Source organism: Callorhinus ursinus, unplaced genomic scaffold, assembly GCF_003265705.2.
Source record: "Callorhinus ursinus isolate GAN/ISIS: 27379988/994484 unplaced genomic scaffold, GSC_fseal_2.0 scaffold18, whole genome shotgun sequence".
In the NCBI taxonomy this organism is placed as follows: domain Eukaryota; kingdom Metazoa; phylum Chordata; class Mammalia; order Carnivora; family Otariidae; genus Callorhinus; species Callorhinus ursinus.
The window spans coordinates 2,593,298-2,621,075 of record NW_027397080.1 but is presented as its reverse complement, the minus strand read 5'-3'; the positions used below and the strand labels follow the sequence as shown (position 1 = coordinate 2,621,075).

General features: G+C 45.5%; 1 protein-coding gene and 1 pseudogene across 3 annotated transcripts in view; one reads left to right on the top strand and one right to left on the bottom strand.

The window, feature by feature from the left end:
• The window catches only part of ST3GAL3 (ST3 beta-galactoside alpha-2,3-sialyltransferase 3), a 179,343-nt gene that overhangs the window by 106,754 nt on the left and 44,811 nt on the right, over positions 1-27,778 (top strand). The window lies entirely within an intron of this gene.
• Positions 20,694-21,212, bottom strand: LOC112812188 (NADH dehydrogenase [ubiquinone] iron-sulfur protein 5 pseudogene; annotated as a pseudogene).

Genomic DNA, 27,778 nt, shown 5'->3' with positions numbered 1-27,778 from the left:
AAAAGACATTTGGGTAAATTCTAGTTTGGGGTGATTATAATGAAAGCCATTATAAACATTTGTATATAGGATGTATGTTTAACTCTACAGGATTTTACCAAACTGTTTTCCAAATTGACTGTACTGTTTTGCTTTCCTGCCATCAGTGGATAAGAGTTCCAGCTGCTCCACATCTCTGCATCAGTGTTTTTAGTTGCAGCTATCCTAATTTCTAGTGATACCTCACTGTGGTTTTAATTTGCATTTTGCTAATGACTAATGATATTCAGCTTCATTTTCATGTGCTTATTTGGCATTCTTTTATCTTTGAGGAGTTGTCCAAATCTCTTGCTGTTTTTTTAAATTGGTTGTCTTCTTATTGAATTGCAAGACAGCTTTACATATTCCGGATAGAAGACCTCTGTAAGATGGATTTGCAGATATTTTCTTCCAGTCTGTGGCTTGTCTTTTCATTCTCTTAATAATGTCTTTTACAGAGCAGAAGTTTTTAATCATGATGAAGTCCAGTTTATCAATTTTTTCTTTTATGGATTTTGCTTCTGGTGTTTTATCTAAGAAATCTTACCCTAGTCCAAAGTCAAAAGGTCTTTTCTTATGTTTTCTTCTAGAATTTTTATAGGTTTAGCTCTTACATTTAAGTCTATGACCTGTATCAAGTTAATTTTTGTATATAATTTTGCATATGTACATTCAATTGTTCCAGAACCATTTGTTGAACGCTAGTCTGTCTTCGTTGAATTGTGTTGGTATATTTGTTGAAAATCAGCTAAACATATCCATGTGGGTCTCTTTCTGGAATCCTTGTTCCATTCCATGGATGTTTATGTCTATCCTTGTACCAGTATCACACTAATATCATACATAGACAATCATGTCTCCTATTAATAAAGACAGTTTTATTTCTTCCTTTTCAATCTGGATGCCTCTTTTTCCTTTTTCTGGCTCATTGCACTGGCTGGACTCTTCAGTACAGTGTTGAATAGATGAGGTGAAAGTGAATATACTTGTCTTGTTTTCCAGTCTCAGGGGGAAAGCATTTAGTCTTTCACCATTATGGTGTTAGCTGTAGGTTTTTCATAGATAACCTTTTCGGATAGAGGGAGTTCTCTTCTATTTCTGATTTGTTGATAATGTTTATAATGAATAATGTTGAATTTTGTCAAATGCTTCTTTTTCGGCATCTTTTGACATGACTATGTGGCTTTTCTTCTTTAGTCTGTTAATATGGTGAATCACAATGATTTGTTTTTCATTGATTGATTTTTGAATGTTAAACCAACCTTTTATTACTGGAATAAACTTCATTTGACTCTAATATATTGTTTTTTTTATATATTGCTAGGTTCAATTTAGTAATGTTTTATTAAGGATTTTTATTTCTCTGTTCATCTGAAATATTGCCCCAGTAGAAATGTAATTCTTAATTTAAAAAACCTTCCCAGAGGGGCACCTGGGAGGGACGCCTGGGTGGCTCAGTCATTAAGTGTCTGCCTTTGGCTCAGGTTATGATCCTGGGGTCCTGGGATCAAGCCCCGCATCGGGCTCCCTGCTCAGCAGGAAGCCTGCTTCTCCCTCTCCCACTACCCCTGCTTGTGTTCCCTCTCTTGCTGTGTCTCTCTCTGTCAAATAAATATGTAAAATCTTTAAAAAAAAAAAAAAAGAATTTCATTTCTTTTAATAGATCTAGAGCTTTCATATTTTTATTCAGGTTTCCTATTTCTTCTTTGGTAGTTTATGCCTGACAGGGAATTTGTGGGTTTCATCTAAGTTGTTGAATATTCTGGCATAAAATACATAATTTATGTATTTTCTCTTTTTTTTCTAGTCTTTCTGGTTAGAGCTTTATCATTTTTATTGGTCTCCTCACAGAACTAGCTTTTGGGTTCATTGATTTTTCTCTTTTGGTATTTTTCTCACTATAATTGTTGTTTTCTGCTCTTATCTTTATTATTTCCTACCTTACAATTATTTGGGGTTTAATTTTTTCCTTGTTTCTTGAGATAGAAATTAGAGCACTGATTTGATGCCTTGATTCCTTGATTTCATGCTATAAATTTCCCTCTGTAAACTGTATCAGCTGGGGTGCCTGGGTGGCTGAGTCAGTTAAGTATCTGCCTTTGGCTCATGATCCCAGGATCCTGGGATGGAGCCCCACATCAGGCTCCCTGCTCAGTGGGGAGTCTGCTTGTCCCTCTCCCTCTGCCCCTCCCCTCCAGCTTGTGCTCTCCCTCTCTCTCTCTTTCTCCTCTCAAATGAATAAAGTCTTTAAAAAAAACTGTATCAGCTACATCCCACAAATTTTGATGTTGTATTCTTATTTTCATTGAGTTAAAGGTATTTTCTAACTTCACTTGTGATTTCTACTTTAACCCATGGGTTCTTTTGAAGGATTTTGCTTAATTTCCAAATATTTGAGGATGTTCTAAATATCTTTGTGTTGCAGATACCTGGTTTATTTTTGTTGTGATCAGAGAATAGTTTTTTATGATTTTAATACTTTTAAGTTGAGTGAGAGCTGAGTTGTGGAATAAAATGTGGTCCATTTTGGTGAATATTCTGTGTGCATTTGAAATTTTTATGTTGTTATTGGGTATTCTATAAATGGCAATTAGATTAGGTTGGTTGATACTGTGTTTCAGGTTTCTTATATCCTTACTGATTTTCCATCAGTTATTGACAGAGGGATGTTGAGGTCTCCATTTATTAGTTTTTGCTTCACATATTTTGAAGCTGTGCCATTTAGTGTATGTACATTTAGGATTGTTATACTCCCTTGCTGTGAACAGATTCCTTCAATGTTTTGAAATGTCCCTTTTTCTCTGGTGTAATAATCCTTATTCTGAAATCTTCTTTGTTTATGTAGCCACTCCAGCCTTTTAGAGTTAGCTTCATTGTGCTTTATGTTTTCCCATACTTTTATTTTTGTGTGTATTGTGGGGGGAAGCATATATTTGTGTTTACCCTTGAGCCTCAGAGAAGTTGGGTCTCAGGGCTGGTTCACTCGGAGTGGGTCTTTTTTATGTTTAACTGTCTGTGTCTTTATAATTAAAGTGAGTTTCTTGTAGACAGCACATAGTTGAGTCTTGCTTTTTTACCCAATCTGGCAATGTCTGCCTTTCACTGCAGTGCTTATACCATTTACATTTAATGTAATCATCAGTGTGGTTGGGTTTAAATCTGTCTTGTTACTCTTTTTCTGTTTGTTTTTTTTCCTTTCTTTTTCGACCTTCTTTTGGACCAGTTGAATGTGTTTTAAGCTTCATCTTACCTACACTTTTGGCTTAATAGCTATGCCTCTGTTTTATTTTTTTCATGATTGTTCTAGAGTTTACAATAAGCCTTTAATTTATAATTTACTTTCATATAATATTATAGGACTTCACATAGAGTTTAGGAACCTTATAACAGGATAGTTCCATTACCCCTCCCATCCTTTGTGCAAAATAGCATTACATCTATGTATTATAAATCCACATATCATTGTTCTTATTTATTTTTGTTTTAAACAGTTATTTAAAGTAATTTACAAATGAACTGGAAAAGGCAGCCTGCAGAGTGGGAGAAGATATTTACAAATCATATATCTGGTGTGGAGTTATATTTAGAATATATGAAGAACTACAACTCAACAGCAAAGCAACTGATTAAAAAATGAGCAAAGGACTTGAATAGATTTTTCTCCAAGGAAGATATACAGAGGGCCCAACAAAAACCTGGAAAACTGTTCAATATCACTAATCACTAGGGAATGCAAATCAAAACCATGATGAGCTATCATCTTATCACCATTAGGATGGTTGCTATCAAAAAAGAGAGCACAAGAAAGAGAAAATAGCAAGTGTTGACAAAGATGTAGAGAAATTGGAACCCTTGTACACTGTTGGCCAGAATGTAAAATGGTGCAGCCACTATGGGAACAGTATGATAATTCCTCAAAAAAATTGAAAATGGAATGACTATGTGACCCAGCAATTCCATTTCTGGGTATATACTCAAAAGAAATGAAAGCAGGGACTCAAACTGATATATATTTTTTAATTAACATATAATGTATTATTTGATTCAGGGATACAGGTCTGTGATTCATCAGTACTACACAGTTCACAGTGCTCACCATAGCAAACTGATATTTGTACACCCATGTTCATAGCAGTGTTATTTTACAATAGCCAAAGCAATCCAAGTGTCTCTCAAGAGATGGAAGGATAAACAAAATGTGGTATACTCATACAATGGAACATTATTCAACCTTAAAAAAGAAGGAAATTTTAATATGCTACGACATGTGTGAGCCTTAAGGACATTATGCCAAGTGAAATAAGCCAGTCATAGAAAGAAAAATACGTTTGAGTTTGATAAGTTCTTTACAGATTTTGGATACTAGCCCTTTATCTGATACGTCATTTGCAAATATCTTCTCCCATTCTGTCCGTTGTCTTTTGGTTTTGTTGACTGTTTCCTTTGCTGTGCAAAAGCTTTTTATCTTATGTAGTCCCAGTAGTTCATTTTTGCCCTTGCTTCCCTTGCCTTTGACAATGTTTCTAGGAAGAAGTTGCTGTGGCTGAGGTCAAAAAAAAAAAAAAAAATTTGATTCCACTTATATGAAGTACGTAGAGTAGTCAAATTCATAGAGACAGAGAATAGAACCATGGTTGCCAGGGGTTGGGCAGGGAGGGGAAATGGGAAGTTGTTGCTTAGTGGATATAAAGTTTCAGTTTTGCAAGATGAAAAGAGTTCTCGAGATTGGTTGCATAATGTGTATGTATGTACTTTAATACTACTGAATTGTACACTTAAAAATGTTTAAGATGGGGGCAACTTGCATGTGACTTTTGATCTTGGGGTCGTGATTTTGAGCCCCATGTTAGACATAGTGCTTACTTTAAAAAAATGTTTAAGATGGGGGTACGTGGGTGGCTTAGTCTGTTAAGCGTCCGACTCTTGATTTTGGCTCAGGTCATCATCTCAGGGTCCTGGGATTGAGCCCTGCATCAGGCTCCATGCTCAGAGGGGAGGCTGCTTGAGGCTTCTGTCTCTTCCTCTTCCTCTGTCCCTCTGTGCTTACATAGTCTCTCAAATAAATAAATCTTTAAAAAAAAATTTAAGATATGTGTATTTTACCACATAATTCTTTTAATTAAAAAAATTTTTTTGGAAGATTTTATTTTTAAGTAATCTCTACACCCAATGTGGGGCTTGAACTCACAACCCTGAGACCACAGGTCAGTTGCATGCTCTACCAACTGAGCCAGCCAGGTGCCCCCAATTTTTAAAAAAAATTTTAATGAGAGGGAAGTCTGTTTTAGTTATCCACAGACTTATTTTTACTGTGGGTCTTTCTTCCTTTGTATAGATACATATTTCCATATGGTTTCCCTTTTCATCTGCCTGAAGAACTTCTTGTAATGATTCCCATGAGTCAGGTTTAATGGCAATGCAGTCTTTCAGCTTTGGTTTCTCTGATAAAGTCTTTATTTTACATTAAGTTTTCTAAGATTTTTGGGAGGGGGCGGGGGACTGGGTATACAATTCTAGGTTGACGATTTCATACACACTAAGTACTTCAAAGTTATGAATTCATTTTCTTTTGGCTTACATAGTTTCTAATGAAAGTCTCTGTCATTCTTTTCTTGTTTTACCTCATATGTAATGTCTATCTTCCTCTGGCTGCTTTTTGAGATTTTTCTCTTTTTCACTGATTTTCAGTAATTTGATTATGATGTGCCTTATTGTGGTTTTCTTTAATTTAGTTTGGGATTTTTTCTTAGCTCCTTGGACCTATGGGTTCATAACTATTGGTGTTTTAAAAATCAGATTTGGACTTTTTCTTGTCCTTAGTTTTTCCAAATATTTTTCCTACCCCACCTCTCTTCCCAGGATTCTAGGGAGTCCCACAGGCCACTGATGCTCTTCCCCCGCCAACCCCAATCTTATTTCTCTCTGTGCCTCATTTTGGATAGTTGACATTGCTATGTTTTCATGTCCACTGAGTTTTCTTTTGTTGTGTCCAGTCAGCTATTTATCCCATCTGGTGTATTTTCATATCAGATATTGAGTTTTTAATGTCTTGCGTTCCATTTAGGTCTTTTTATATCTTTCATTTCTTTTCTTGTTATGCTCATGTGTTCCTCTACCTTCTTGAACATGTGGAACATATTTACAATAGCTGTATTCACATCCTTGTCTGCTAATTCCATCATCTCCGTCATTTCTGGGATGGTTTCTATTGATTTCTCTCCTGGTTATAGCCCATATTTTTTGGCTCTTTGTATTCCTGCCTGGTAATTTTTTATTAGATTCCAGACATTGCAAAGTTTACATTTTTCTGTGCTAGATTTTGTCATATTCTTTCAAAGAGCCCTTGATTTTGCTTGGGCATGTGGTTGAGTTACTTGGAATCAGCTGTAGCCCTTTGAGGCTTGCTTTTAACACTGTTAGTGCAGTCTTTTGTCTGGGGCTAATTTATCCCCAGTTCTAATGTGGTACCATTCAGAGGACTCGACCCCATGCCTTGTGCTTTATGAGGTATTTCCACTCTGACTGATTTATTTCCACTCAGGTTTGTGAGAATACTGACAATTCCCAGCCCTGTATGAGCATCAGGAATTGTTTGGTCTACTGTTTCCTGGTGGTCTTTTCTCAGCCTCAGATTTTCCTCGCATATATACACAGAGAAGTGCTTGGCCGAAGATCTGAGGGGACCCCTTTGCAGACCTCTAGAGCTTTCTGTGCAGCCCTGTCCTCGATACTGGTCTTCTCCACAAATTCTAACCTCTTTGGTCTTCTAAATTGTGACTCTGTTTTCTCAACTCTGAAAGACCACTGGGCTCTCTTTGGGTTCCTCATCCCTGTACTGGTCTGAAGACTTTTTTTCATGTATTTTGACTTGTTTTCTAGTTGTTTAAGGTAAGAGGTTACATCCCATCCCTGTTATTTCATCATGGCTAGAAACAGAAGTCCCTTATTCTGTTTTACGTGGCATCCGTTGTACAGATGTACAGTAGTTTAATTAGGTAATTCCCTATTGATGGACATTTAGGTAATTTCTAATCTTTACTATTACAAATATTATTACATCACTGAATAACCTTTTCTATACATCATTTCCTACACATGTGAGATCACCTAGAATAAAGAAACATATTTCTGGATCACAATTACAGGCATTTGCAACTTTGCAAGTTACTGGCAAATTGCCCTCAGTAAGTAGTTTTTGGATTTACATCTGCACATAGTAGTTTGTGAAGGTGCCTTCCTCTATGCTTTCTTCCAGTCCTTTTATAACTTTACTATTTATATTTGAATTATTAATCCATCTGGGTTTTTGTTGTGGTGGTTGTTTTGTTTTGTGTTGTTTTTGGTGTTAAAAGAGTGGTCCCTGGTATTGTAACTTAGGTTTGTTTACTTTCTTTCCTTGTGGGTAGCTAGCATTTCTTGATATTTTGACCAAATGTACTAAGTAAAATCAGGATTTTGATTTTTGTAGCATCAACATTTTTAAAAATTTATTTGAGAGAGAGAGCGTGAGCAGGGGGCAGAGGGAGAAGCAGGCTCCTCGCTGAGCAGGGAGCCCAACATGGGGCCTGATCCCAGGACCCTAGGGTCGTGACCTGAGCTGAAGGCAGGCACTTAACCAACTGAGCCACCTGCTATAGCATCAACATTTGACACAGAAGGTTTTACTGCAATTTTGATGTCTTAGTTTTGACACAGTCTAAACCATTAAATCTTTATGTTTTGTGGTTTTGTTTTTTTTTTTTAGCCAAGTGCTGTGTGAAACATACATTCTTACTCTGTTCCTAAGCCTTTCTCCTTCCGGAGCCCAGCCAGTCACTGACTCCCACACCCGGGTACATGTGGGGGAGCAGGTGGTGGAAATGGAAGGGACGCTGATGTGCCAGCCGGTTCTGCCTACAGAGTCCTGCTTCTCAGGGAAGCCAGCCTGTTCCCTCATAACCCTTTGTGCTGTCTGCTGGGAAGTCTTCCTTTCTTTCCCTGAGATGTGCCTGCCTGGAGACATTTTCTGCTAATGAGAGAGACAGGAAGAGGGGGCATAAGGCCCAAAGGAACTCAGATTTATTGAGCACCTGCTCTGCTCTGAGCATTGGTGCTCTCATGGAAGGGGAAGTCTTCTCCTACCTCCTCCACCCCTCTGCACCCACCCAGGTACTCTTTGCTCAATCTGTGCCACCGCAGTGTCACACACATAGCTCTGTCACTGTACTTATAGTTATTTCTTGATATTTCTTCTCCCCTGGTAGGCTGTGAACTTCTCAGCATAGAGACATGGTCTTGTTCATGGCTGCCAACACTTAGCACTTAGTAGGCACTTAATATTTATTTTATGAATGGATAAATATTAATTTATTATATTAATTTCTGCCCTCAGGAAACAGAGAGACCAAGGGTATGAGGGATGTTGATAGAATAGTCTTTTAATGGAAAGAGTGAAGAAAATAATTATTTTGATCTAGAAGAATTATTTTGACATATACTAATACTTGAAAGATTGGAAAGAGATGAGATGTGGAGACAGAAAGTTCTCACAGCTTTCTCACTTAGCATACTGTGTGATCTTGGAAAAGTCTGAGTATTATCTCATTAAGTCAAGAAAGTGAAATGAGCTGGTGTATCTTAGGGCTATAAATGTTGATCATTCCAGAAAATTTTAATGTTAGATACTTACGAAATGAATTGTTTTCTCAATGACTTTTATCATGATCAGATAAGTTTTTTTTCAGGAAGGAATAAAGATCCCAGAATAGATCATGATCAACATTAAAAATGTAGGTTTTAGGGGCAGGGTGGGGAATGTATGTACGTTTTTATTTTTTTTATTTTTTAAGATTTTATTTATTTATTTGACAGAGAGAGACACAGCGAGAGAGGGAACACAAGGGGGAGAGGGAGAGGGAGAAACAGGCTCCCCGCTGAGCAGGGAGCCCGATGTGGGGCTTGATCCCAGGACCCCGGGATCATGACCCGAGTGGAAGGTAGACACTTAACGACTGAGCCACCCAGGCGCCCCTGTATGTACGTTTTTAAAGCAAAAAGTATAACTGGTGAAACCTTAATTGACACACCCCATTTTCCTGGCAATCTTTTGCTACATACATTTGAGTCACCTTTTGTGCATTGGTGAAAGATTTTTTTTTTTTTTTTTTGGTAATTTCTAAATTTATTTTTGGTGGGGCAGAGGGAGAGAAGAATTTTAAGCAGCCTCCACACCCAGCACGGAGCCCAACCTCAGGCTCAATCTCACGACCCTGAGATCATGACCTGAGCCGAAATCAAGAGTCAGACACTTAACGGACTGAGCCACCCAGGCACCCCATGGCGAAAGATTTAATATCATGTCTTTTAGATGGTGGCCAGTGGAGCCACTCAGCATGGGGAGTAAGCATAGTATGTACAGGCTAAGCCTGGGGCAAATAGTTTGAGCAGAAAGCAGAAACCAAGTCCAGGCCATGGCCATGCTCCAGAGCAGGAATAGCAGCAGCAGGGATAGCTAACGCCTCTTGATGTGTATCAGGTCGTCTGCTGAGACCTTTTCCTATCTTTCCTGTTTTAATCCTCTCAACAATCTTATGCAATAGGTATTGTCACTAATCCAGTTTTAAGTATGGGAAGCTGGGGGTGGAGAGAATCGATCAATTTGCTTAAGGTCATCAAGATGGGAAGTGATGAAGCCAAGTTTTGAACCCAAGCACTCTGACCACAGAGCCCTGCCACATGCTGCTTCCTCTCCCAGCTGCTGTCTCATGATCAGGCTGGCTAGTGGCCAAAGCACAGAGGTCTACCAGATGGCTGGTGGTGGCTGATAAGGTACTGGTGGAGAAATCACCCTCTTGCCCAGCTCTACAGAGGAAAACCTCACTTCTCTTGAGATCCACTTTGCTTTAGAAAGGCCAAGGTGCGTGGTGTCTATCTGTGACTGTGTGTATCTGTGATTTTCATACCATTAAGGAATTATTGCCGTGGTCCAAGCTGGCTGAATTCCCACGAGTGTAGGGATGGCCTTTGAAACCTTGCTGAGCTCTCTGAGACAGGAAGTCTGGAATATTGACAGAGTCCCAGCTGCATGTTTTGGGACCCTTGCTTGAGAAGGTCAAAGAGGCCTATTGCACTGCTTTCAGGGGTTTTGAAAGCTTGTGGGCTCGTGGCCAGGGTAACTGGGTACCTGGTATCCCCACATTCCAAAGCTCCTCCCTCTCTGCTCTTCCAAGAACGATCCTGGATTCTTATTACTACAATACCAGGGAGGGATGGTGGGATTGAAAGGCATCCCTGCTAAGCTTTGTTGCATACCATAAGTTACAGAGGAGAATAGAGCACCATCCACTTCTACAAAATTACTGTCCTTCCAAACTGGGAGCAAGTTGAGTACCCCCCAACCAAGAGTGTGCAGGGACTCATTACAGTTGCTCTCTCCACTCCTAACCGCTTCCCTCCCTGAAATGCTCTTGCTCAGATCACTTGAAAGGACTAACTGACAAATCCAAGGATAGAACTTCTCTTTTTCTGACCTCTCTGAAGTATTTGGCAGTATTGATCTCTTCCTCCATTTTGAAACTCTCTCTTCTCAGTAATCTTTGTCCAAACTCCCTTCCAGTTCTCCTCCTACTTCTCTGATTGTTCCTTCTCAGGCAAGCAGTCTTCTTTTCCTGTGCCCAGCTCTCAATGCTGATGTCTGCCAGGGTTCAGTTATGGTCCTCTGCACTTCTTACTTGACCGTATCAGCTAACAACTATGTGCCAATGACTCTCAGCTACTGATCTCAGGACCCAGATACCCAACTTCCTGCTGGACAGCTCCACTTGGATGACTCGCAAGCATCTCAAACTCAATGTGCCCAACTCACTGAATTTCTGTTAAATCAGTACATATTGCCTATTTCAGAGTGTCACCTGAGCCGGAAATCTGAAAGATCTTCTTTCTCCTTCTCTCAATCAAATATCCAATTAGTCATCGTGTCCTGACACTTCTGCCCTCTATAATATCTCTGAGGTCAGTCCCTTCTCCTATGCCCTGGTTCTTCAACCTCTCCTAGATCTTGGACCTAAAGACCCAGGAACCTTGTTCTTCATTCTCTTTACTGACTCCTTCATACCACTGTTTTATCATACTATAGTCTCTTGTAGCCCTTAAAAAGTTGCCACATTGGGCACATGGGTGGCTCAGTTGGTTGAGCATCTGACTCTTGCTTTCAGCTCAAGTCATGATCTCATGGGTTGTGGGATTGAGCCCCATGTCGGACTCTGCACTTAGCAGGGGTTCTGCTTGAAGATTCTCTCCCTTACCCCTGCCCCAACTTGCGCTCTCTGTCTCTCTAAAATAAATAAATAAATAAATAAATCTTTTAAAGAATTGTGCCACATTGGCTCTACTATCCTGTAAACCTAAATGTAATAGCTGCCATTTCATTTGTTCAGCAAATCTTTATTGAGCACCTCTTCTGTGTCAGACACTTTTCTAGGTGCTAGAGCTTCAGCATTGTATAAGATACATATAATCCAGGGCGCCTGGGTGGCTCAGTCCTTAAGCATCTGCCTTCGGCTCAGATCATGATCCCACGGTCCCAGCTGGGATCCAGCCCCTTGTCGGGCTCCCTGCTCAGCGGGAAGCCTGCTACTCCCTCTCCCACTCCCCCTGCTTGTGTTCCCTCTCTTGCTGTGTCTCTCTCTGTCAAAAAAATAAATAAAATCTTTAAAAAAAGAAAAAAGATACATATAATCTGTCCCTCAGAGACCTCAGAGACCATCTGCAGATATACACAGCCTGTGTGTTTAAAAGGTGACACAGTTTCATAGAGCACTTACTGTGTGCCAGTCGCTGTGCTAAACATTGTATATTCATTACTTAATTTAGTCTTTGCAGTCACCCTTTGGAATAAGTGTTATTTATGCCCCTTTTACAGATGAAAAAGCTATAACTTGGCCACAGTCACAGTAGCACAGAGCCAGGAATCAAACCCACCAGCTCCACCGTATGTTCTGAGTCATGGCACTGAACCATGAGCCTGTAGGGGAATGGAGATTCCTTTTGATTGGAGAGTGTTTTAAATATTCTCAGTGGGTGCCCTGGGTGCTGGACCCTTCTGGGAAGTGCAGAGTGCTCAGTAACTCAAGCTTTTCTGCGTAGTGTCCAAGGGTCTGCAGCCCTGTGTGGGCTAGGCAGGCTAAATACCTGTCCTTGACCTGGACTCCAGCTTGAAGCTGGAGGAGTTGCCATCTGTGTCCTCTTGGTTCCTCTGCTGTCGGTTTTTTCTTCATGTATTCCTCAGTGTCGGTTGTTCTGACCTCTGGGAACCAATCCATGATCTGCTTTTAAATTAACACCACTCCAGGGGCGCCTGGGTGGCTCAGTCGGTTAAATGTCTGCTTTCAGCTCAGGTCATGATCCCAGGCTGCTGGGATCGAGGCCCACATTGGGCTCCTTGCTCAGCGGGAAGCCTGCTTCTCCCTCTCCCTCTGCTGCTCCCCTTGCTTGTGCTCTCTCTCGCTCTCCCACTCTCTGTCAAATAAATAAATAAAATCCTAAAAAAAAAAATTAACACCATTCCTGTCTCCACCTCCCCCCTCTGCCTCCCCCACCTTTCAAGGAATTCAGCCCCGCCAGCCCCCCTCCCCCGCCCTGTGCCCTAGAGCTGGGGATCTCCTTCTTGCTCTCTACACTAACCCTTATAGGCAAGTCTGTGGTAAGTGGCCAGAAGCTGTTTTCTGTGGAAAAATCTCCTTCCCTAGATGACTAGGGATACATACTTCTCTGCACTGGTGACTGTTACAGAAAACCTGCTGGGTTTTCCCTGGTTCTGAATTCATCTGCTGCAGATGAGGGGCTAGGCCTCAGTCTGCGAACTGCTGTGGATGATGTCAGTATCTTTCTTCTGCTGGGTTCAGGACCTGGGGAGCCTTGTCTTGTCCCCTCTCCAGCTTCTCCTCAAGGTGAATGCCAGGCAGAACCCTTGGGAATCAGTCAGTAGGAAGCCTGGTGTGTGCTATGGAATCAAAAGAGATGTGAGCTGGTCTGCAGCCAGATTTTTGAGAAATTGATAATAAAATTCTAGAAATATCTATAGCAACTAGAGTAAGTTTATGTCCGTTGAATCTAATAATTAAAAAATGGAGCTTATATTTTATGTGTGTTTTTTCTAGTGATTCATTTTTATTTTATTTGTTTATTTTAAAGATTTTATTTATTTATTTGACAGAGAGATAGAGAGAGAGCACAAGTAGGCAGAGAGTCAGGGAGTGGGAGAGGGAGAAGCAGGCTCTCCACTGTGCAGGGAGCCCAATGTGGGACTCAATCCCAGGACCCTGGGATTATGACCTGAGCCGAAGGCAGACTCTTAACTGACTGAGCCACCTAGGTGCCCCTGTTTTATTTATTTTTAAGAGATTTTTGTTTGTTTGAGAGAGAGCACAGAGGGAGAGGGAGAAGCAGACTCCCTTCTGAGCAGAGAGCCCGATGTGGGGCTTAAGCCTGGGACCTGAGATCATGACCTGAGCCGAAGGTAGAGGCTTAACCCACTGAGCCACGTAGGTGCCCCTATTTTATTTATTTTTAAGAGATTTTTATTTATTTGAGAGAGAGAGCACAGAGGGAGAAGGAGAAGCAGATTCCCCTCTGAGCAGAGAGCCTGATGTGGGGCTCGATCCCGGGACTTGAGATCATGACCTGAGCCAAAGGTGGACGCTTAACCGACTGAGCCACTCTGGCGCCCTTATTTTTATCTTATTTTTTATTGTTTTAAGTAGGTCCCACACCCAGTGTGGAGCCCAGTGCAGGGCTTGAACTCACGCCCCTAAGATCAAGACCTGAGCTGAAATCAAGGGTCAGATGCTTCACCGACTGAGCCACCCCGGTGCCCCCGTTTTTATTATACTTCATAAAAGTATCACTCTGTGACAGACTTGAAGTTTCAAAAGCAAAACAAACTGGTCCTTATCCACAGATGGCTTGAGAAGCATGGGACTGTAGCAGGAAGAGCCCAGGCTTTGGAAGTGAGTAGGTGGGACCTCCCTTTCCTCATCTATACCTACTGACCTCAAGATGAAGGGAGGCAGCACACAGACACAAGCATCTATCCAGAAATGTGCTCTGCAAGTGGTGGGGGCAGAAGGCTGTGGAGGCGCAGAGGAGGCCCTTAGGCAGGAGGGGCTGGCGAGAGATGAGTGGGGAATTCCTGGTGCAGGTGATCCCTGAGCCGTGCCTGGGAGGATGGAGCTTCAGTTATCAAGGTTGCACGCATGGGTGTGGAGTAGCCTCCTCCCTTGCAGACCAAGCTGCAGGCTGTGCGGGGCAGCCGGAATCCTAGAGGTGCTTAGAAGCGCAGTCCCTGGTGAGAGCCGGCAGGCAGGCCGGCTGCATTCCTGCGGTATTTGAGGATTGATCTTGTCAGATTAGCAGCTTTGCTTTTCTTGGTTGAGGTACAAGATCCCCACGTGGGGAGCTATGCTGCTTGTGAAGAGCAAAAGCTGGTGAAAGCACAAAACGTGATCCTGGCCCTTCTCCCAAGCCCAGAGGCTCCAGGCCAGGAACAGCGCTGCAGGGCTCTGTCTCTCTGGCTCCGCAGTGAGAGGGAGGTCCCAGCCGAGTTCCGCACACACATATCCCCGGGCTGAGGCAGAAGGTGGGCAGAGAGGAGGCTGCTGGCCTTTTCAGGACTGGGTCCTGCCCTCCTGACTCTGTCTGCATGTTGGGGAATGGGGATGGATGCTGTGTGACTGGCCTCCTCAGAGAACTAGCCAGAGGGAGAAGGGAGAAGCAGTGCTGAAGCCTGACCTCTCCCAGGGGGAGGCAGGACACCAGCCCACCATGCCTGCCTTCGGCCATGAGAACTTTCTACTGTCTGCCCGATGCCATGCATGGAGTCCAGGCCTAGGCAAATGAAGTAGCCAGAGGGAAGCCACAGCCCCACCCAGATAGCACAAGTTCAGTGAACCACTCAGCAGAGAGGTCTGGGCTGGAGGAACAATTTGGAGGTAATTCATACACGAACCTCAGAGGGTGGATGAGATTGTCCAAGATGATGTGGTCTCTGCTCTTGGGAGACCCTGATGAGGAAAACACAAGCCTGACTCCTGGCAGCATCACAAAGGCAGGTCTGTTGATAGCGGGCCCTGTGACATTTCCGTGCCTCTTGTGTTGGGACAGACCCATCCTCCTTCCCTGTGTTCCACGGGCTTAGTTTGGGGAAGTTTCCTGCAGCAGGACCACTTGGGAAGTTTGAAAACAGATGGTTGGAAAAAACAAAAGGACACCCTGTACTCTGTTGCTCAGTCCCTCAAGAAAGAGGGTCTAAGGCTAGAGGCCAGCTGCAGAGCTTGCCCAAGAAGCATATCCCCAAATGGAACAAGACCCCCATATGGGGCAAGGCAGTGGTGCCTGGGGCCTGGGCTCAGAAAGCAGCTCTGTGGAGCCTAGTGATGGGTCTGTGCTTGCTCTCCGCACTGTCCTTGCTTTCATGCATCCAAGGGTGGCTTTGATCAGTGCAGTTCTGGCCAGGTAAAGGACTGTCTCCACCTGATTCCCTATCTCCCCCCTCTACCCTCCTGCACACCCCCAGGACCTGCAAGGGGGATTAAGGGCAGGACTTTGCCCAGCTGTGTGTTTGCCCTTAGGACCCTCTCTAAGCCACTGCCTGTACCCCTGTGCCTTTCTCTTCCTGCTCAAAAGCTAATGCATGCACAGGTGCCCCTCAAACCCAGGTCCTTCCCCCCTCAATGGGCTTGGCTCCACTCTTCCCCTGCCCCTGAGGGAGGATGCAGTGAGAATGATCCCTGGTTTGATTAGGTCCTGGGAGCCCACGTGGTTCCCCTGATGGAAAGAATCCTTCCTCAGAAGCAGTGACCTTTTTTTTTTTTAATATGGCCAGCAGCTTCCTCTGGTGAAGCCAGCCCTGCTGGTGGCCTAGTTCTCCTGAGGTTGAATGCAGAGCAGAGTGCAGCAAACCATGCCCCGGGGCTCAAGGCCAGGGGGAAGGGCTACTCATCGGTGACTCTTGGGCCTTTGACCCAGCCCTGTCTCCAACAGCCTCCAGCAAAGTCTCAGACCCTCAGGAAAATGCATTCCTTTGCTGTTTGGATTATCAGGAGGAAGCAAAGGGTTTGGGGGCTGTAGTCTGGCCAAAGGAGAGCTGGCGGCATGAGCACTGCTGCATGGAGGATGCAGCCTCCGGAGTGAGCCTGGCTCCCTCCATCTGTTCTGCGACTCACACAGAGACTCCATGGAGGAGCACTCCCTGAAGGAAGAAAGGACAGACTGCCGTTTCTCAGCCCTGCCTCGGGAGCCCCAAGGGCCCACCCCTGTGAGTAGCACCTCTGGTCCTTGTCCAGCCGTGAGCCCTCTCCAGCTGGGGCCTGGGGGCTGGATGTAGGCAGCAAGAGGAGGGCAAGGACAGGGGCTCCCTGCAGCCCCCATGCTCCCTCTGGCTGGAGGTTGGTCATTTTCTTTCCAGGCCATGACTGCACTGAGCTACTGGCTGTATTTCAGCCTTTTCCTGAAGGTTGGCTTGGATTTCAGGAAGCAGAGAGCTTTGTAGCTGGGACAGGAGTGGTCCAACCATATTCAGACTGTCATGACTTGGCGCTGGGGTGAAGTTGGTTAGGGGCTATGGGGAGGGGCGTCTCTGCCACCTGACTTCACCACTGGGCCAGTGATCGCTTGAGGTCGGGCCCAGTCAGTGCCTACGCCAGGTTCACAGCATCTCATGCATGCTGTCTCAACAGAGACTGAACGGGGCTTGGGGATCCCCCGCCTCAGGCTGTGCAAGTGAAAAGAGCTTGGTTTTGGTGTCAAGCAAACCTGGGTTTGAATCCCAGCATTGCGAACAGCCCTGCCTCGTGGGCAGTCATGAGGATCCCACGTCCATGTGGCCTGTGGCCTCATGCTGGCCGACACACCAGCGAGCGCCTGGTCGGGGCACACCTGGTGTCCTCACACCCGGGATGCTTCGGCTCTCTGGGAGACCTTCCAGTAATGTGTCTCGGCCGGGCGCCGTCAGGACTTGTCCAGGCTGTGTATATAAACCCAGGTGATTGGCATTTGTTGATACAGGAATGCCTCCCCGTATCGGGAAGTGTGGCTTTGGGCAACTCCAGCCACACAGGATGCAACCGATAACTTGTAATTTAGTAAGAAGGCTTCTCAGAGCTGTCAGAGCACCAGGGAACTGAGGCAGTCTCCTGGTGCCATAACCCTGGGGTGGCCTTGCCCTACTAAGCCATAGTCTTTTTCACCTTTGTGCTGCACACATGCTGTCCCCCCAGCCTGGAACTCCCTTCTGCAAACTGTCTGCCTGTAGAACCACTACATTCACTTCAGCAAGCAGCCCAAATGTCACCTGGCTCAGCGCACGGTAATCTCTACTCAAGACCTGCTTGTGGCAGCTTCTCCCTCAGCAGCGGCATGCTCTCATCCTGGGGGGCTGGCCGCACGCAGCTGCTATCCAGAGTGTCCCCTGTAACATTCTCCACCTCAGACTCCAACTCAAGTGTCACGTCCTCTGCGAAGCTCTTCTCTGGATCCCCAGCAGAGTTGGTCTTGGGGCTCCCACAGCTTTGCGCGTCTCTGTCTGTGACACTTCACACATTGTGTTGTAGCTCCCTCCCGGGTGCTCCACTACGCCTGGTCTAATTTTCACCTGCAATTCTCCCTGTGTCCCCACTTACTGGGAAGGAATTGGGGAGCGCTCCCATTCCCCCTTGTCCTTGTCCGTCCTCAGCACAGTTGTCACAGCTTGGAGAGGGAAATGGAAGCAGGGGAATCCTGCTGAACTTCTTGTGCGACATCCAGACCCACCATGTCGCTGGACCCAGCGCTCTGGGCTTCCTTCCCGGCAGCCACACTGCCAGCACCAACAGTGGGAAGAGTCTAAAATGATTCTGAGAATATATTAATTTCTAGATAATTCTCCCTTCAAAACACTGAGTTTGATGGTTTCCCTCAGCTCAAATAATTGAGAATTACAATTTGCTTATTTACTCAGTGCATGCATTTTTATTGCGTGCCTATGTTAGACACTGGAAAAATGGTTTTGAAAAAGGCAGCATGGTGCCAGATCTCCATGTGGGGAATGTAAGTTGAGGTTGTACCTCAGGGCTCTGGTGCCATTCAGGCCGGGTTGTCCGAGAGCCTCCTCAGAGCTGCCTCCCCGCACCGGGCCAGGGTCTGGTGCCAGCACAGGCCATTGCAGAGTGAATGTCACACAATAGCTCTCTGAGCTGTGGCAGGACTGAGGGGATGACAGCTTTGGAGCCGCAGAAAAACTGGCTTGTGAATGGCTTTCATGGAGCAGGGCTTTAGGGAGACAGAAATGACATCTGAAAAGACTCTTCTGAGCAAGTCTTCTTGGCATGTTCACCCAAGTCAAGCCTAAACAAAAGGCTGTTGATGACATTTCTTCGGCACAAGTCACGAAAAGCTTCAGACCGAGCGTGAGCAATTTCTGCTTCTGTAATTCAGAGACCATAAAGAATGAAGAATGGCTTGGGGAGAGCGGGGCTCCATAATTAAGCCACCGTCAGCCCCCTGGAATTGGGCATGTCTGCACAGCATGTGGTCCCCGTCCCCAGATCCCTGTGCAGAGGCTCCCGCTGAGACGGGGAGTGCCCTCAGCATGGAAGAGAGCCTCCCGTGTCCTCCACCTTTGTGGGGACTGGACCAGTGCTCACAGAGCTCCCTCTGGACCCTGCCCATGGAGGCTGCTTCTTCCTCCACTCCTGACCCCCAGGGACCCAGGGTAGATCCTGCCTCTTTCCCAACCCCTGAGCACCCCCTCTCTGCCAAGTCTTGTGCAGAACTTTGGAGGACAGCGGTAAGAAAGAATCACTGCCTCCCAGGAGCTTATGGTGAGTGGGTGACAAGCAGGACAACGGGGTGACTATAAGGAATGAGCAAGCCAAGCAGATTAGGGTGGGGAGGCAGGAAGGGCTTCCTAGAGGAGGTGCCACCTGTGCTGACTGTTGGAGGGCATTAGCAGCTGGCCAGGCAAAGAGTCTGGCAAGGGCACTCCCCTTGAGGGAGGGAGGCTCCCTGGCAAGTCATTTGGGCTGCCTGGAGTAGAGGCTCTGGGGTGGGAACAGACCCTGAATGCCATGCTAAGGTGTTTATGATGAGGTCAGTGAAGGTTTCAAGGCAGGGAGGGAAGGGTGGCATTGGATTTGTGCTTTAGAAAGGTCATTACCTGGGGCGCCTGGGTGGCTCAGTCGGTTAAGTGTCCGACTTGGTTTTGGCTCAGGTCATGATCTCAGGGTCCTGGGATCGAGCCCCGAGTAGTCGAGTAGTCGGGCTCTGCACTCAGCAGGAAGTCGGCTTGAGGATTCTCTCCTTCTGCCCTCCCCCCCACTCTCGCTTACGCGTGCGCGCGCTCTCTCTCTCTCTGTCTCTGAAATAAATAAATCTTTAAAAAAAAGAAAGGTTGGGGGCGCCTGGGTGGCTCAGTCGTTAAGCGTCTGCCTTCAGCTCAGGTCATGGTCCCAGGGTCTTGGGATCGAGCCCCACATCGGGCTCCCTGCTCTGCAGGAAGCCTGCTTCGCTTCTCCCTCTCCCACTCCTCCTGCTTGTGTTCCCTCTCTCACTGTGTCTCTCTCTGTCAAATAAATAAATAAAATCTTTAAAAAAAAAATAAAATAAAAAAAAGAAAGGTTGGGCTCCTGGGTGGCTCAATTGTTAAGCATCTGCCTTCGACTCAGGTCATGATCCCAGGGTCCTGGGATCAAATCCTGCATCGGGCTCCCTGCTTGGCGGGAAGCCTGCTTCTCCCTCTCCCACTCCCCCTGCTTGTGTTCCCTCTCGCTGTATCCCTCTGTCAGATAGATAAATAAAATCTTTTAAAAATAAATAAATAAATAAATAAATAAACAAACAAATAAATAAATAAATAAATAAATAAAAGGTCATTACCGGAAATGGCGGTGGGGGGAGTGGTCAGAGGAGGTGAGAATGAGGAGGGCGACACTCTGGAGGCAGTGATGGGACAGGGGTGGGTTGGCAAGACGTTAAGGGAGGAGCAATGGAGACTGCTGGTGGAGGAAGGAGTGAAAACAGCCCCCGCTTCTGTTCCAGGCAGCTGGAGAGATGCTGGCACCACTTCCTAACCTAGAGAATGCAAGTTTGGGGGCAGCTCTTAAGTTCATTTGGGGAAATGCTGACCTTGAACTTCCAGTGGAACATCCAGTAGAAATGTAGAGCACCGGTGTCTTTTTTTTTAAAGATTTTATTTTATTTTATTTATTTATTTTTTTAAAGATTTTATTTATTTATTTGAGAGAGAGAATGAGATAGAGAGAGAGCATGAGAGGGGAGAGGGTCAGAGGGAGAAGCAGACTCCCTGCTGAGCAGGGAGCCCGATGCAGGACTCGATCCCGGGACTCCAGGATCATGACCTGAGCCGAAGGCAGTCGCTTAACCAACTGAGCCACCCAGGCGCCTGATTTTATTTTATTTTTAAAGATTTTATTTATTTATTTGAGAGAGAGACAGAGTGAGAGAGAACACGAGCGGGGTGAGGGGCAGAGGCAGAAGCAGGCTCCCTGCTGAGCAGGGAGCCGGATGCAGGACTTGATCCCAGGACCCTGGGATCATGACCTGAGCCGAAAGCAGATGCTTAACTGACTGAGCCACCCAGGTGCCCCTGTTTTTCTTTTTTTTCTAATTTCTTTCTATTTTAAACAACATTGCTATGAACAATATTCTTTTTTTTTTTTTTTTTAGGATAGAGCAATCCTTTATTTTTAGACACTTTCACAAAGAGGTTTTCAGTAAATGAACTTTTCAGTGGAGAAGAGAGAACATGAAAATCAGCCTCCAGCCATCAGCAGCAGCTCTGCTCAGGGCCTAGGATCCTCCTTGCCCAAGTGGTGAGGTGGAGGTGTGTACTTCCCTTCCTTTATTAGTTTATCTCACTGCCTCCTGATGTCACTCAGACGTTTCATCGTTTTCTGCTGAAGCAGACATTCTACGAAATCATCGAATTCTCTCTTGCACTCTTTCTCTGCACGGGTACCACCGATTCCATGCGCACATTCTGTCCATTCTTTTTCAAAAGCATGGCATCGACCTGGAATCTTGTGGGGCTGCTCAGCACTTTGGATTGTCATCCGATGATCTAAGTTAAGGCCCAGCCTTTTCTGCACATCAAAGAAAGGCATGGCGTTGTGCCGCGGAGCCCTGGTCTCCTTGCTGGCCGCCGCTACTGAATGATCTGCGAGCGACGCTGCTCTGAACAATATTCTTAAAATGAGGTCTTTATGCAGTTCCTTGACAATGTCCTTATGTCTCTGACATAATAAAAGACATTTTTTTCTTGATATCACACTGATTCATTGTATATCTCCCTTTTTATCACCAGACTTCTCCACTTGAAATCTGTTTGCCTAAATTCCCTCTGATTCCTTCCACATATGTATCTTATAAGCATTTCCATGTGCTGGGCACCATGCTGGGTACTAAGAATGCAGAGTAACACATAATTCCCAGCCCAGTCTAGAGGGGAAGTCAGGCATGAACACGAAATGATTATAAGATAGAGTGTGGGTGCTATGGTAGACAAAAGCATAGGATGCCTGAATATACAGAAAGGAGACACCTAATTAAATTGAGGGGGTCAGAGGAGGCTTGGATTTCTGGGTCCACTCCTCCCCTACCATTATTATTTCCAGTACTTCTCAGCCTTCGTTCTAATACTTTGCTTCTAGCACTTAAAGGTCAGAGATGATCCTCTCATGGGTTGAAAGCTTTTTTTGTTTGTTGTTTTGGCAGGAGTGGGTGTTTTAAGTGTCAGTGGGTAGGATAGGTCTTGTTAGTGGCTCCTCAAAATATGTGGTCTGCGGATCTAAAATATTTGTGGGCCCCTCGGGGCGCCTGGGTGGCTCTGTCATTGGGCATCTGCCTTGGGTTCAGTTCGTGGTCCCAGGGTCCTGGGATTGAGCCCTGCATCGGGCTCCCTGCTCAGCAGGAAGCCTGCTTCTCCCTCTCCAGCTCCCCACTGCTTGTGTTCCCTCTCTCGCTGTGTCTCTCTCTGTCAAATAAATAAATCAAATACTTAAAAATATATATATTCATGGGCCCCTCAAGGCCATGCCCAACCAGGGCCCAAGAGCTGTGCTTTTTTCTCGTTTCCTGACCTCCTCAAAATCACTCATTATCTGCCCCACACTCCCATATTTTCTTAACGCTGTCTGTTCTCAAAGACCTCCAGGTAAGGACATGTCATGGTCCCCTTCAGCAGCCTGGGCAAAATTTCTTAGAAGTCCCTTTCCCTCCCGTATGATAAGCCTACAGGACTGGGAGGCTGTCTAACAGGAAGCACCTGGAGAAGCCATCTTTTTTGAGTGCAGTGGTCAGGGAAGGGATTTTGAAAGAAGTGGTATTTTATCCAAGTCTTAAAGATTGCATAGGAATTAGGCAATTGAGAAATGATAGGGCAGGTGTTCTAGACAGAGGGAATGCATGAACTAAGAGCATGAGGCACAGAAGGATATTCAGAGAATTGCAAATGGTTTGATATGGTTGGGGTGTAGTGTTATGTCCTAGAATGCTGGAAGAAGTCATCTAGGGCCAGATCCTGGGATACCTTACAAGTCATTCTGCAAGGATTTTTATTCTATCCCAAAGAACATGGGGAATTATTGACATGTTTTAGACAAGAGACAAGAGAATGACATGGCCAGATTTGCTATTTGGAAAGATCACTCTGATCCTGTATGGAAAATGAATGAGAGGAGGAAACTTGTAAACATGGAGATCAGTTAGGACACTGTTGTAGTAGCTGCTAATTGGCAATCCTGTAAGGACAGAACAGGGACTATTTGAGGAACACTTAGGAAACAGAATCAAAGTGTCTCTTCTCTCATCCCAGAACATCTCGTATGGCATTTCTCATACCACCATCACCACTGCAGCTGATCATGACGTTGTTATCTGTCTCCCCCTCCAGGACAGGGACTTCAGATCATCCCTCTTTGGGGCCAACCCTAGCACCTAAGAGTACCTGGCTTGATAAAGGTACTCAAGTAAGTGCTTAGTATGCCTATTGAATTGATTTGATAATTTGGAAGGCTAAGCAGAGAGAAGAATCTAGAATGACTCCCAAGTTTCTGGCTTCAAAAATAAGAAAAATGAGGGTGCCATTCATTGAGATAGGAAACCCAAAAGAAGGGCAGTTGTTTCTGGTTTTAGATTTCTGGCCTTTGTCAGGAGGAGAGGAAAGGGCGAAGATCATGAACTTGGTTGTGGATGTGATGACTTTGAGATGCCTTGAGGATACTTGGGAGACGTAGAGCAGTCATTTGTGTGTGTGAGCGTGGAGTCCAGGAGGAGAGGTCAGGGCCAGAGATGACGCAGTGGGAGCTATTAGCATATAGATGGAGTTTTGGCAGTGGATGAGGTAGTGTTAGATGAATGTGTAGACTGGGTCCCAAACTGACTGCATACCAGCTAAATGCACTTGCAGACACACTTTGTGTGGCTGGTACAGTGTTTTCAGGTAATGTGAATGCCTTTAGGCAGTGTGTATACTCCAGCCCACCAAAATCCTGTCACTTTTTATTGTCTCACATCTAGCCCAATTCATATATTTACAGCACCTTCTTGGCTCTTATAGGCATTTGAGTTTGTAATATACAGAGGAAGAAGAAGAAAACAGAAGGACATAACTCTGGGGAATACCAACACATAAGGGATAAATAGGGGGAAGAATGGCTCAAGAGACTGGAGGAAGTCATGAGAACAGCATTTTGTTCTCTCCAGAATTATCGAGGGCAACGTAGGCAATGTGTAATAAAACATAAAATGTGGGTTCCATTTGATCCAACAATTCCATTTCTAAATATTTAACATAAGGACATAATCATGTCTGTGCATGCAAGTTATTGTAATACGATGCTTGTTGCAGCATGTTTATAATAGCAAAAAATTGGAAACAACATAAATGTCTCTTAGTTGAGAATGATTAAGTAAATATAGTATGTATGATGAAATATTATATAGTCATAAAAAATGATGTCAGATTATATTTACTGTCATGACCCCACAATTTATTGTTAAATTTTTCAAAAGCAAGTTACAGAACAGTGCATATAGGATAATCCTGCTTATGTTAAGTGTCTGGTTATAGCAGGAAAAGTCTGGAAGGTTTCACATACAGTCGCAAGGACCTCCCAATAGCTAAATCTAGTAGACCTCTGTCTGCCCTCAGTGGCTTTAACCTCTCTCTGGCTTTTGACATTGTCAGCCTTTCTTGGCTCCTACTCCTTGTTGTTATTCCCTGACCTTTGTCTGATAGGCTGACAATTGGGACTGAAAAATGGCAGACTTGATCCTGGGAGAGCCTTTCAAAACTGGCAGCTTGTTTATGTCCTAGGCGCGCCCAAAGCAGGGCATTCGCTGGGCAATTCTCTGGCAAGGAGCACTTAGGGAGAGTATTTCCGTGGTCCTTAGGCTCTCTGAGTCTACATAACTCTTCTGGAATAAAACCCTTCCCAGGGTCTCCGGGTACAAGTTTCATCTCCACATCCACCTCCCAGCCCTCCAGTCAAATTGCCTGGCTGTCCCCTCTCTCCCACGCCTTCTGTTCAATCAAGGGGTTATTTTTAACAGTGTTGTGTATACCGTGCTTAAATCCTGGCAAAACACCAGAGCTTTGGAATAGACACCCGAGATGGAAATAGTATCCGACAGCCTCCCCGCTTTCTAACGTTTTTCCTTTTAAAGAGAGAAAACAAGTTATCCAAACTGTAGACAGCCCTACCAAGAAAGTCCCCAGACAGTGGCACTGAGTGACTGAACTTGCAGCCTCAGCCACAGAGGTGGGATTAAGGCTGGACCTGCCACCCACTTCAGCCCAGGGGGGCCTAGGGGGCCCAGGAAGGAGATGATTCCTGCCCTTTCCCTGGGCTTAAGGGGCTCTAGAACTCCCGAGTCTCTGAAACACGAAGATTACCTGGTCCATCCCCCATTCCCAATAGCCAGAGGCTCTTAGCCTGCAGAAACAGCCCATCCATTTCAAGATACTAAGTAACTAGAGAGTTTTAACTAAGAAAAGGCAAAATCTGCCTTTCTGTAACTTCCACCTGTGGGCCTGGTTGTGCCTGCCAGAGCCACAGAACAAATCCGATCCCCTCTATCAGCTAGTCAGAGATTTGAAGCTGGTGATTGTGTGCCCTCAGTTCTCTCTAGCCAGACAGCCGTGCTCTCGTGGGGTACTGAAGGTGATCCCAGGGTTCTGGGATCGAGCCCCGCATCGGGCTCCCTGCTCGGCGGGAAGCCTGCTTCTCCCTCTCCCACTCCCCCTGCTTGTGTTCCCTCTCTCGCTGTGTCTCTCTGTCAAATAAGTAAATGAGATCTTTAAAAAAAAAAAAAAAAAAAGAGGCTTGAAACCTGTGGGAGGCAAGACAGGAAAAGGACCTCAGCAGCTGGAACTAGAGACAAAGTCCTTGATGAGACCTGTGTCTCTGGGGTGGAGGACCTGGGGGGGGCCACACATTTGGCTGAATTGTGAGGCAGGACCTGTGGTCAATGTGTGTGGACTCTTCCAGGCGATGTGCTTGTGAGGGAGGGAACAGGTGCGTGCAGCCGGGGAGGGTGAAGAGGGTGTCGAAAGTCTTGTACACAGTGAGGAGTGGTGGGAACACAGGAGGGAATGACGGGGTGGGTGATACCACCAGGTCCCTGAGGACAGTGAGGGGAGGGACTGGCCTTTGATTTCAAGAGGGGAGAGTGGTAGAAACATAGATGGGCTGGTAAGTGCAGTACAAGGGTGAGGGGGTTTCCTGCTGGTGGCTTTAATTTTCCCTAGAAAGCAGAGATGGGTTCCTGTGCTGCACATGAGGGCAGGGTGCTAGGATAGAGGTTTGGGATGAGTGGAAGATGCTTATGAGGCCACTGTGGAGAATGGACAACCCAGAGACCGCCAGCAGCAGAGCAGGCCACGTGGGGGGCCGGGACTGCTGTGACACCAGTTGGTGTGCTTGTGAGGGTTTCCTCCAGCTGGTTTAGTCCTCCCAAGTAGAGGGGCAGGGATTATAAAAGAGGTAACCCCAGACCAGGGGTTCATCTGTAGGAAACAGCCTTTGCTCCTGAAGTGAAGAGAAAGGTGCCCAGAGTTGGGACAGGGACGGGACTCCGGCCGCTCCAGAAGGGAGCAGCCATGGCCAGAGTGGATTGTGCCAGGCGACTAGCTGGCTGAGGATGGTTAGTTCCCAGGAACCCCCCCCCCCCGCTGTGTGGGGGGGACAGCAGTGGTCTCTGGGGGACAGAACACCTGGCCTTCATGGAATGAGATGGGCAGAGTCTGGCAGGTTGTACACTGTAACATGGAGGGGCCCAGAGGAACTGTGGTGGAAAATTCTGGAGGGGGGCTGGGGAGCCAGTGAGGCAGCGTCACTGTAGGAACCTGAAAGACTAAGACGTTAGCCCAGGGGTGAGGGCTGTTGGAGCAGCGTCCATGTGTGTGCGAGAGGCTGGGGTGCTGGGTACAGCAGTCTCTGGTTGTACACGGGACTTCTGAAAGCCTCGCTCAGTCTTTCTGGAGCCTTCAGCTTCCTGAGGTAAAGCAAGGTGGCTCACATCCATCCAGAGAAATCACTGTCTGGGAGCTGGGCTGCGCCTCAGGGGCTAGGGTGTCCCGGTAGGGCTATTGGTGGTTGCTGGTAAAGCCGCTCCTGCCATCACCCCTACCTCTGACCCGGCACTCCCCGAGGGAGAGGGCGGGCATGGCTGATACCAAAACTGGGAGGGGAGGGAGGGAGGTGAAGGAATCTGAGAGTTATTGAGCAACATGGTGTGCCAGGAACTTTTCATGCTTTATCTCATTTCATCTTCGAGGTAATCCGTGAGGTGGAGGTATTAGCCCCGTTTTACATTCATTCATTCAACAAATATTTATGGAGTGCCTGCTAGGCATCAGGTGCTGCTCTGGGTGCTGGAGACACAGCAGTGAGCAAAATAAAGAGACAAACGTCCCTGCTTTCCTGGATGGAGCTCATATTCTAGTGGAAGCAGGCCAGACGCCCAAGACGTGAAATGTATAGGATGTGAGACAAGAAGAGAAATAAAGCAGGAGTGGGGACTAGAAAGTTAGGGAGGGGCTGCCACTTTATTTATTTTTACTTATTTTTTTATTATGTTCAGTTAGCCACCATATAGTACATCATTAGTTTTTGATGTAGTGTTCAGTGATTCATTAGTTGCGTATAACACCCAGTGCTCATCACCATACGTGCCCTCCTTAGTACCCATCACCCGGCTACTCCATCTCCCACTCCCCTTCCCTCCCCTTCCCTCTAAAACCCTCAGTTTATTTCCTGGAGTCCATGGTTTGTCTCCCTCTCTGATTTCCCCCCCTTCAGTTTTCTCTCCCTTCCCCTCTGGTTCTCCCTGCTATTCCTTATGTTCCACATATGAGTGAAACCATATGATAATTGTCTTTCTCTGCCTGACTTATTTCACTTAGCATAACCCCCTTCAGTTCCATCCATGTCAATGCAAATAGTGGGTATTCATCCTTTCTGATGGCTGAGTAATATTCCATTGTAAAAATGTACTACATCTTCTTTATGCATTCATCTGTTGAAGGGCATCTCGTCTCCTTCCACAGTTTGGCTATTATGGACATTGCTGCTATGACCATTGGGATGCATGTGCGCCTTCTCTTCTTTACATCTGTATCTTTGGGGTAAATACCCAGTAGTGCAATTGCTGGGTCATAAGGTAGCTCTATTTTTAACTTTTTGAGGAACCTCCATACTATTTTCCAGAGTGGCTGCACCAGCTTGCA